Here is a 12,069-nt window from a genome sequence, read left to right on the forward strand (position 1 = left end):
AATAGGAAAGAAAGAAAGAAAGAAAGAGAGAGAGAGAGAGAGAGAGGGAGGGAGGGAGGGAGGGAGAAGGAAACACATGACTTCCAATTTGCTTGTAATGTCAATCTCCATAAGGCAATGTAGTTCCTTGATCAGTTACTTAATGTCATAACATGACTGTATCCTTAAAGTCTAGCTTAATTCCTGGTCCTTACACATGTGTTGAATACAGAATGAATGAGATAGACTGTTGTTCAGGGTCATGAGTTTTAGCAGATAGACAAAAATGATCTTTTTTTAAAAAAAAAAAAACTTTATTTCTTTTGAGAGAGAGAAAAAGCACAAGCAGAGGAAGAGCAGAAAGAGAAGAAGAGACTCTCAATCAGGCTCCACAGTCAGTACAAACCCTGATGTGGGTCTCAATCTCACAGACCACAAGATCATGACCTGAGCCGAAATCAAGAGTTGGATGCTTAACCAACTGAGCCACCCAGGCACCCCAAGGATATGATCTTGAAATGAACATTTACTTCACTGACCTGAAGGAATCAGCATACTTTTCAAAGAAATTATCTATTTATCAATCCATGAAGTAGAACCTGGAAAAATATTCCTCAGATAAAAAGCCAGTATTTTCAGTTTTTGTCTCTCCAGACTAGTGAAGAATGGTGGAGAATAAAGTGTAAAATACATTTGGTGTAGTCATATCTATTCACTGGAGCCTACATTTCTATAGCCCAACTTGTTTTGCATTCACACTGAAGACAGGAGATGTAAGCAGGGATGCAGACTAAACATTTTCCTCTTGAGCTTGTTCCATATTGCTTTCCCTCTGTGCTCCTATGGGGCCTGAAAAGAGTTGAGGTCCAGAGGAAAAATGAACCAGATTTGCTATCAGATGGGACATTGTCTGTACCTCACCCTCACAACTCAATGTCTTCCACTTTGAGCAGGACTTGGCCATGTCCAAATGGTGCTTATCCAGAGGGTGAAATGCCCTAGGTATCCTCCTTAGGTACCATTTGAACTGAGAGAGGGATAGTTATGACTAAAGTGTGTGATGACTAGCTCATTTTCCATGGCTTGTTATCAAGCAAATTCAGTTAAACCTATTGCTGTAGTTAGAGCCATTTTTTGCTTAGCTATGTTACACAGACCTTAAATACTCTCAACCATGGAGAAAATCTGCCTTTCTGGCACTGGGTAAAATGGCGGAGTATATCAAATGAGCTTTCTAACCCTTAATTGATAATGGCAACAAGTCATGCCAATCATTCAGGAACTCCTCATCTCCGTCTCAAGTAACCTTGTAGATCAGGACTGGCACAGCCCCTTGCCTTTCAAACATTTCAGATACTATTTCTTGCTTTTTGGCTCAAACTCTCACAAATTCTGGAAGAAGACCAAGATATATCATGTTGTTGCTTTTTCAATCTTGACTTTGCTTTGCTTTAGACAAAATGCTGCTTGATTTGCTGAGTGGAGGGAAAAGTCTCCCCCTTCTTCTCATTTTCACTTCTCATTGGGGGCTCAAGGTGATGTCAGGAATGCTATTAAGTGGCACTTTTTGAGATGGTATGCTGGACACATGGTAGTCAGATCCATTTCACTTGCACCTCGGTTAATGGGCTTTTTATGGTACACTTGTGCACATAGAGTTTATGGCTCATTTCCTAAATTACCTTTCAGAGAAGGGGAAAATCTCTCAGTGCAGCATGATGTCCTATTGTGTTTAGGTAGGGATATTACTTAGAAAATTTAGTACACCATTCATTTGATACCATTCATTAAGATATCTAAACTGAATCACCATACATTAATCTATAATTTTGCACTGAGTAAAAATTTTCCAAGGGAACATTAGCATAGGTGGCCCTCCCAGGTGGTTTCTTGTCACCCATATGAAGCTGCTGTCACCCACTAAGTCACACTTGAAACCTTAGAACAAACTTAACACAGTCACACTAACCTCCCTGATTGTTTACCTTGGGTGATATCATTTGCCTTTCTTGGGTGATCTGATATGCAACTGATTCTAATGGCAGATCAAGTTGCAGTTCTTTCTCCACATATCATTTCATTATTCAAGGAAATAAAGACCCCCCCACCCCCTCGTACCCTCATTTTCCCAGAAAGATACTTTATTAATAGTACAGAGGCAGATAAAGGAAAGGAGTGACACTTTCACACCCACCTTTGTAAAATCAGAAGTGCTAAATGCTTCCTAAAGCAGTGTTAGGGCTTGTTCTCTGACACCAAATGACTGAATTTAATTCCAGTTTCCCTTTATTTTCCTTACTCATCACAGAGGACCATCATTTTGCCATCAATGTTTACCAATACATTATATTTAGGCAGTACTATTATTTTAGTAAAACAGATGTGGCAAGTAAGCCTTTCCTAGAAGCATAAAGAGAGGAAATAAATTGATAAAGATGTGAGTTGGGGAGCGAGATTATCAGAAAAAAGTTAAAAATTGGAAAATCCCCATAAGTGAGAGAAAATAGTGAGAGAAAGAGAAGAGAACTAGACTAAGGACTCGTGATCTGTTCATTGTATTTTGAAATGACAGAAGCAATTTGCCTAGAAAGTCTGTACTCAGTAGGAAATTCAGGTTTGCAACAGAAAGGCTGACTGCCTAGTGTTTGGACTCCATAGGCCTTTTTAATCATTACTATTAACAATTAAATGTTGATTTAAAAGCATTGTACATATTTCTAATGGCTTTCTTACTATGTTGAAGTTTAGATAAATAGAACACAATTTCATATAAAAATATTCTTGTAGAAGTCTATCGATTCAGCTCTATTAGACAAGTGTTTACATCAAAAAAATAAATACAGAAAGGAACCTAAATGGAGGTGGAAATTTCTAAAAAAAAATTCCTTGAGTCCTTGAATTTTGAAAACAAGTAGTACAGTCATAAATACCATTGAAAGGTGGGTTGACCAGCTGTTCTCCATCTCCACTGAGGGAGTATAAAGGAAAAATAAGTGAATGCCCTAAGGAGATGATTTAAATTAAATAGGTGGGAGATTTATCTTGCAGCAAGGGCTATGAAAAGCTAAAATAAGATGATTAGGCAAGCCTTAATTGCCCCTCTGGTGATCTCAGAAATTGAGCCTAACCTTTCTTGGTTTGCATTTGTCTGGGACTGTTAAGGCATGACAGAGGATAATCTATCTAACTTCTAGGGCTTTTTCAGTAAGAAGACTTCGAATTCTGTTTTATATACCAAGGGCCTAATTGGTGGGAATATTTGTTTTACCCTCTTTTATATTTATATGGTATATGGTTTAGACTGGAGGACTAAATCTCCTCATTCTTTTAGGTTGTATCCTTGGCTTTCGGTGACTCACCTGGACAGGTTTTGTTTTTTTTTTTTAAGATTTTATTTTTATTTACTTTAAGAGAGAGATAGAGAGCAAGTAGGGGAGGGGCAAAGAGAGAGGGAGACAAAATCCCAGGCAGGCTCTGCGCCATCAGCACATAGTCTGATGCGGGGCTAAAACTCATGAGATCATGACCTGAGTGGAAGTTGAGTCAGATGCCCACCCAACTGAGCCACCAAGGTGCCCCTTAACTGGACAAGTTCTGAGCAGATTTCTTCAAATTGTGCTCAGGGCAATTTTTGAGCTGAGGGGTACATTTTTACTGTATTTCTTCCCCTTTCTCTGTAACTGCTCTCTGCCCTTCCTCATCGGTACTGGTGTCTGTGTCTGTTGAGATCAGTGAATGAACAGCATCCTCTGAAATTTTTAGCAGGACTTTCCAGTTTTATATTATTAGATTCTAATTATTAAAAATTGAAACTGATTGCCATCAAGATAATGATATCGATTTTTTCAGTGAGACATAGCATGAATATTCTGTCTACAACATGTGCAAATTATAACTATTATAATAAGAATTAAATGTAAAGTTCCTGATTTACCAACTCCCCTAGGCAAAACCCATTATTTTATAAAAAGAATAAAAACCATCCTTCTGCTTTCGCCAAATGCTTGCAAATCTCATTTACTCTGCCCTCATCAGATTTTCTCACATTCCTCACTAACTTCTCTCTGTCCTAATCTCAAATTTTCTAATTTTTTTGTCTCAAGTAGAATATATGACTTAAAAACAAATCAACAATCAACACAACTGATAGTCTGAAAATAATATCCTAATTCTAAAAGAAAAATTTTAAAAGGAAGCCATCAACAAAAATATATGGTATAAATTAATATCATTTTAATATTTCTATATAGTGTTTCTACTATAACAAGGAGTTAATTAAAAACACTGATTCCATGGCACCACCACTGGGAGATCTCATTCCAGAGGTCTGGGAGGGAGCCTCTGACCCTCCAGTTTTGGGAATCGCAACACTTTGTTAAATCAGGCATCTGCTGTAGAATTTAAGATCCTAAGGTCAGTAGTTAGCAACAAGAAAGAAAAAATACAATTTAAGATAAACTATTTTAAAAATTGTTCTTAAAATTTTGTTGTCCTCTAGTATACTGTCCTCCTTGACCTTCCTTGTACTTTTGAAAGCATAAATTAGATGTCTATAAAGTGGGAGAGTCCTTCTTTTACTATGGGATTAGCCAGCAGACCAATCAACAATCAATTGACCTGTTTTCCTTCTTTTCCTGTTTGCATTCCAGGCATGTTCATGTGATTAAGTACAATTTGAACTCTGGCTAGTAAGTAAAGTGATGACAAGACATGAGGAGAAATAAGTCACCTCAACATGGAGCCTGGTATAGAACATAGAAAGGCAGATGTTTACTTTTGTTTGCGCTGAAGGAAAGCACTTACTTCTGATTCCTTCAAGTCTAAATGCAGACTAAATAGTCTTTGGTCACCATGTTAATTTATGCAGTGTAAAAGTTCATATTTTCTTGATTTTCTATTAAAGAATTTCCAGTTTTCTGTATTTCAGGAAATTCTACAGTTGCACTGACTATTAATTATGGGCCCTTACATATGAGAGGTACAACGGCTCCTAAAACAATGGGAAGATGCAAGCGAGAGGAGAGGCCTGAGATGTGAAAAGAGTTGTTATCCAATAAATAAGAGTCAGACAACTCCCCCAGCTACAGAGATTGGCTATGGATGCAGTCTGATAACACTTTGCAATGAAACGTAGGCAAGAATTACAGATGAGGTGGAGTGATAGGCAATCGAGATCCCATTATTATAGGCAGCAAGGGCACAATCACTGAGAAGGGGTTCAGGAATGGGTTTCTAATCCAAAGGCTGGTAAGACCCTTGTTGGGTCAATGTCATCATAGGCATAGGACTCTGGGTTCTGGGTATGGCTGGCAGACAGGGAACCCAGCGATCAACGCAAAGACCTCAGAATACCAAACTTCAATAGAATGAAGGAAATGTGGGTTGGGAAATTTATTTTATTTCAGGATGTATTGAGAATGAAGGGTAGGATATTCTCTTGGTGGAAAAATCAGTGAGCCAAACTGGGAAATACAGAGGCTGTGGAATGAGTCAAGAGCTGAAAAGACAAGATGCCAAATGTATCAATGCAGTCTATAGAACACTATGCCAATTGTATTTCTCTCTCTGTTGGGAACAGAAGTACTTATAATGTTAGGAAAATATTAAATTCAGTTTGAAATTTTAAGAAGGAAGAACTCAGAGCAGACGGAACCAATATTTTTAAAAAAATTATCTATGTGTCATCATTCAGAGCTAACATGGCAAATTACATTTACAATGATGAATTTATGTGGTCCTAACAATCTCTTCTTAACCATAATTATATATACTCCTACCCAAAATAGCCTGCCAAGTTTACATAAGATAAAGTCCAGATGCCTCAGTTGGCATTCAGATATCTAGGTTATGATTCCAACCTCTTTTTCTTATTTCATCCTTCTGTGGGTCCTCAGCTCTGGCTACCCAGTCCATTCTCCATTTCCTGAACAAATTTCACAACTTCACAGCCTTGCTTCATCTGTTTCATTCACCAGCAATATCCCCTTTTCACCCTGTTTAAGGATAGTTTATACAACTCAAGTAACAATTGTGTTCCATGATTACCAATCAATAACTGCTTTTTCTTCTGTGTACCTTGATTCGTTCACTTAATTTTGTCTTGGAATTAATTTTGTCTGTCTCTTTTCCTTAGTTCATTTGAGGCTTTGACTGAGCCAACCAGAAACTGAGCTTCTTTTATAAAGAGATTATTTTTTGTTCATTGTTATAATCCCTGGTGTCTAGTACAGAATTTTGCACATGGCAAGGACTCAATAGACATTTTAAATTCAATAACCATCTGTCTAGTATAAATGTAAAATTTGTATCTTAATTTCATTTAGTCTTTAAGGAAAGGGACAGACTTCTATTTGGAATTCAAAAGAAATACCTTATTCTGTAATGAATTACTTCCACGTTTCCTAATGAAATACCTCCAGGTGATTAATCTTCAATCCCTGTTTTTATTATAACACATTAATTTTAAAATGTCTTTTAATAATATTGCATTGACTCAAAGCAAAAGTCTCCCATTTCAAAGGTGCAGTCCATTCTAATTTTTGAAAGTATACTAAGTAAACTAGGTAGACTCCAAATTAAGCTACTGAGAGTCAAAGATTAGAGTAATCCTTTGCCTCTTTTTCCATACAAAAGTTTTATATTTCCCCTTTATTTCAGTCTAACCTAGATTAGAAAGGGAACATACATTTCTCTCTTCCATGCTTGATATCCATTTTAGATATTTTTGGCATCAATATCTTTGGTCTGTTTGGTTAACTCTGGAGGCAGTAAGGCTAAGCTCTTAGGAGATGGGAAAAAGCATTTTAAGTTTAATCAGAGCTATACCTCTAAGTCAACAGAGGCTCCACATTAATAAGCTCTGAAGAGAACCAGGTCTAGTCCCCACTGGACTGTGCTGTGGGGCCTGGAGAAGACAGGGACACCAATTGAATGATAGAGTGTCTTGGTGACAATGGAACTTATTCACCCCAGGGATAAAAAAGCACCATTAAAAGCAAATAGTATCTAATTAGAATCTTCTCTTTATTCAGGATTCTTCTGAAGATGAATTTTCTTTCATTTCATCATAGATTATAGATCCATCATCTAAATTCAAATTATACTTCCTTTCTGAGATTGAGATGAGATAGATAACTCAGGTTCCTTATTCACTGGCATCTACACAAAAGAGTGATTTACAGAGTATGCACACGGAGCAATTTAAAAATGTTCACAAAATTGTTTCGTTTCTGTTATTAAAATATATTCTCTCCAGAGAATTCTGCTCAATGTGGAGGCAACAGCTGTTTCAGAGAGGTCTTTCTTACTCATATCTTCCAGCTGGGTTGAGCAAAATCTTGGAAAGACAGTTACTCTTCTCAGATTGGTAAACTACGTTAGAATGGCTATGTGAAAGAAAGGTAAGAAGAGGTATTCTGATTGTTTATCCTAGAGTCAGAATTGAGAGTAAGTAAACAACTGCTTAAAAATTCTTAAGCACAAAATCCATCAGCTATAAGAAGCTGTATATGTCACTAAACAAGTAGTTCACTATCAACATAATTTGCATATTGACCTAGTAGAAGGTAATATGCAATGCAATTTTTTCAAAGTAAGTCATCTAATGGAAAGATACTAAATTACTTAGAGATTAATATTACACGTTCACAATGTGCTAGACAATTTATCTATATTTTTAAATTTAATTTTTATGGTAAATTTGAGAAATGGGCATGAATATCCCCATTTTAAGGAAGAAGGTAGTGAGCCTCAGAGAAGTGAAGTAATTTGACTAAAGTCTCACTGCTTAATATGTGCATGGAAACCGAGTTCACACTTAGGTTGCCCTTCTCCAAAGTCTGCGTTCCTTACACTAAACAACACTGTCTCTCCAGGAAAAATAATCTTCAGAATTATTGAATTATTCCATATTGCCTTCATTATGAGAGTGCAAAATTACAGAAGAGCAAATCTTCTCAGACCCAACCATTACATGGAGAAAAAAATTAAATACAAACAGTAATTCTGTAAATATAAACCTACAAATAAATCTCCCATCAATCTTTGCTAGTAGGCAATTTTTAAAACTTTGTAATCATACTTAAATACCATAATCTTAATGTTGACTTTGAACTGATTTTTTAGCATCCTGTTCAATTAAAAAAGCAGATGAAAAGGCAAATCCAATTAATTCTTTGTTCCTTAAAATTCTTTCTTCAGCAGTTTTTGAGACAGCGCAATCTTTCTTCCTCACTGGCCATTCCTTCTCCATGATCTCACTTACTCATCCTTATCTCCCTGAGATTTTAAAAAGCCTCATCCTCTAATTTCTGTATTTATCCTTAGTCCCTTGACAAGATCCTGGCTCTGAATAGTCCCAAGTAATTACTTTCATTCATGAACTTCTCCCCCAGTCTTGATGCTCAATCCAACTGTCTTCCCAAAGTCTCCATTTATACGTAGGCATCTCAAACATAAGTTGTCAAAAGATAGATTTCTGAATTTTTAAAAATGTTTTTATTTATTTTGAGAGAGAGAGACAGCATGAGCAGGAGAGGGTCAGAGATAAAGGGAGACACAGAATCTGAAGCAGGCTTCAGGCTCTGAGCTGTTAGCACAGAGCCTGACGCGGGGCTCAAACCCACAAACCGTGAGATCATGACCTGAGCCGAAATCAGGTGCTTAACCAACTGAGCCACCCAGGTGCCCCTCAAAAGATAGATTTCTGATTCTCTACTATCAAGATGTTCCTCTACCAATTATTTTTCTAAGTAAAGGACAATGCCACTCTTCTAATTTTTCAGGTCAAACACTTTACAAGCATCTTAGCTTGCTTTTTTTCACTGACACTTTACAATCAATCTTTGAATAAATCCTCTCATCTTTATCATCAAAAATATGACCAGAATTTGATGACTTTTCCTAACCTAAGTCATCATTTATTATATGGATTTTTTTTTCAAGAGACTCCTAACTGGTCTTCCTGTTTCTTCTACTCTTGCCCTTCCAGTTAATTCTTACAAAGCAGTCAAAGTAGATCTTGTGAGATACAAAATTTTAGGTTGTTTTTTATTTATTCTTCTGCTCTAACCTGTTCAGTGACTTCTCATGCCACTCATCCAATGCCCTAAAAATGGTCCACAAGGCCTTCTAAATTCTGGGTCCCTCTGACCCCTTCTATCTTCTCCCCATCTTTCAGTATTCCTTGACCATGCCAAGCACAGGCTCACCTTAGTTCCTTCAATTTGCTGTTGCCTCAGATTTCTACATAAGAACTTGTTCCTTCCAGTTCTCTGCTGAAATGTCCCTTCATCCCTGAAAACTTCTCTGACCACTGTGTGTACAATAACAATCCTCCCTCACTTCAGCACTCCCTATCCCAGCCAGCTTTGTTTTACTCTTTACAGTCTTCACACCTGATATATTACACATTTACTTGTACATTGAATGGGTCTCCCAACTACAAATTAACTGGACTTCTTCTATTTTCAATACTCTTTTCCCAACTCTTGGAACAGTACCTGCCATGAACAAGATGCTCAGTAAAATTAATAGAATAAATAAATGACGGGTAACCAATGAGATAATAAATAAGATATCAGAATGTCCTCAAGTCTTTATTGAGAGTGGTAAAGGTCCTCACATGGCCAGAAAATGTAAACAGTTTAGAATATTTCAGATACAATAGGAGTAATGTAGCAAAATAACAACTGAAAAACTGAAGTGGGGTATTTTCTATGGCTTCATTTTAGAATGATAGGTTCAAATCTCAGATCTCAGAATCATAAGCAAAATATGGTCAGGCCTTAACACAGATTTGAACTGCATGGGTACATTAATACACAGATTTTTTTTTTTGATAAATACAGAACAGTACTATAAATTTATTTTCTCTTCCTTGTGATTTTCTTAATGACATTTTCTTATCTTTAGCTTGGTTGTAAGAATGCAGTATATATTACATATACAGGGTATGTGTTACTTGACTGTTTATATTATCAGTAAGGCTTCCAGTCCAGAGTAGGCTATTAGTAGTTAAGTTTTGGGGGAGTCAAAAGCTGTGTAGGAACCTTTCTGACTGTGCAGGGAGTTGGAACCCCTAACCCCAAAGATCAAAGGTCAACTGTAACTTAGTTCATCTACTAATAACCGTTGTGCAAAATTAGCAACATGATGAAGTTCTCAGTCCATTGGAAGTTATAATTTGATAGAAACCACTTTCATTTCACAGATTTGTAAGGATTTATCTGATGCTCAACAGATCACATACAGAGAAACTGAAATCATTTCTTGTGGACATGTAACTGAAAGCCTTTTCAGATGACTTTAAAATTTTTTAATAAGGCCTGCCTACCAAATCAAATTTTGTCCTTAATAAGCTTTAGTACTCTGAATGAGGGGTCATGCATTTCCTCAGAGCCATGTTTACTGTTATAAAACAAGGATAGATAGCAATTCCTATATTATATGGGTGTGATAAGGATCAAATAAGATACATTTATTAAAATAGTATGGGGTCATGGGGTAAATAATCAATATCCCAGATTTTAAGCCCTGGTCCCTTCTACTTGTGTGTGGCCTTAGAGAAGATGATTTACCTTATGGCTTTCAGCTCCTTTATCTATAAAATCAAGTGGTATGGCTATTTGATCTTCAGGGTTTTCAAATTCTAAGAAGATATGCTATGAAAGCTTTGAAAACTGTAAACATGTGAATATGAGGTACTAATGCCAGTAGCTGCTGCAAAAATGATACTGATATTGTCTATATGCCTTCAAAACCAGTTTCTTCCATGTTAAACTAACCCTACCCCACTACCTCTACTTCAAAGTTATCTGTAATGATCAAGGGTGTGCAGGTCACCTCTACACCCAGCAGCATAAGAAAAATAGTTAAACCCAATTTATGATTATTAAAGCAGTCTGTGGGCATCTGGGTGTCTCCATCAGGTGAAAGTCTGACTCTCAATTTCGGCTCAGGTCATGATCCCAGAGTTGTGGGCTCGAGCCCTGTGTGAGCTCCACTCTCAGCGTAAAGCCTTCTTAAGATTCTCTGTATCTGTCTCTGTCTCTGTCTCTGTCTCTCTCTCCTTCTGACCCTCTCCCTGCCTCATGCACTCTCTCTCTCTCTTTCAAATAAAATATAGATAAATAAAAAATTGTATGTGTGTATTTCAGCATTGGTGGAAGTGTATCACCTTTTATCTCCTTCACACCACTGGATTTTTTATTCGGTAGATTATGTCCATGATAGTAGCTTTTAAAAACAACAGCAACAAAAGCAGCTTTTAAAAAATTAATAATTAAACAACAATTTTAAATACAAGAGATCCAAGCCTTTTATTTCATCGTGAATAAATCAGCTTCTGACTCAGTTTCCTTATTGAAAAAAAAAAACAAGATAATTTGTCATACCTCAGCTTATAAGGAGACAAGCACTTCGAAGCTACCTTTGTGTTTCAAAGAATAATAGTGTAAGTGATCTTTTATTTCACATTCTATCAGCTATAAATCTCTTTGAAATACCTATGATAAAGTGATAATTGAAGCTCATTACTATTCAAGGTTATTGCATAACCCTGAAGAACACTTTAATAATAAAATAGTAATAACTTAAAATCAGCAGGGTTGGTGCTTAATGCCTTTTATCCATCTCCAGTTGTTAAAAATATGGCCTCTTATGCAAAACAAAGAATGTTTCAACCTCAACTTTTCATCTTAAAAACTAGGTTTTCTTGAGTTAAGCCCATTTTGAACCATAGAACAATGAACACTCAGGAGCTAAACTTTATGGTTTGCCTTATATCTTGTTGAAATAATCAGCAAGGATGCTAATTCTGAAAGTACATGTACAATAGATTTGGCATGATATAGACTAGATAGTAACATCTATTAAGATTGTCAGTGGTTACTCTGGTTTCTGGCATTACCTGCCATGAGGTTTTACAAAGGGTAGGGGCAGTAACACATATTTCCTTCTTATCTCACCCATATTTCTGAAAGTTCTTTTATGACTATTAAACAATAGCAAATAATTAGTTCTACAATATGCCTACAGTCTGTAATAACCCAAAAAAGTCTAAGCACATTCCATAACAACAGCTCCTGAAAT

Source organism: Crocuta crocuta, unplaced genomic scaffold (genome assembly GCF_008692635.1).
Source record: "Crocuta crocuta isolate KB4526 unplaced genomic scaffold, BGI_CrCroc_1.0 scaffold646, whole genome shotgun sequence".
Taxonomy (NCBI): Eukaryota; Metazoa; Chordata; class Mammalia; order Carnivora; family Hyaenidae; genus Crocuta; species Crocuta crocuta.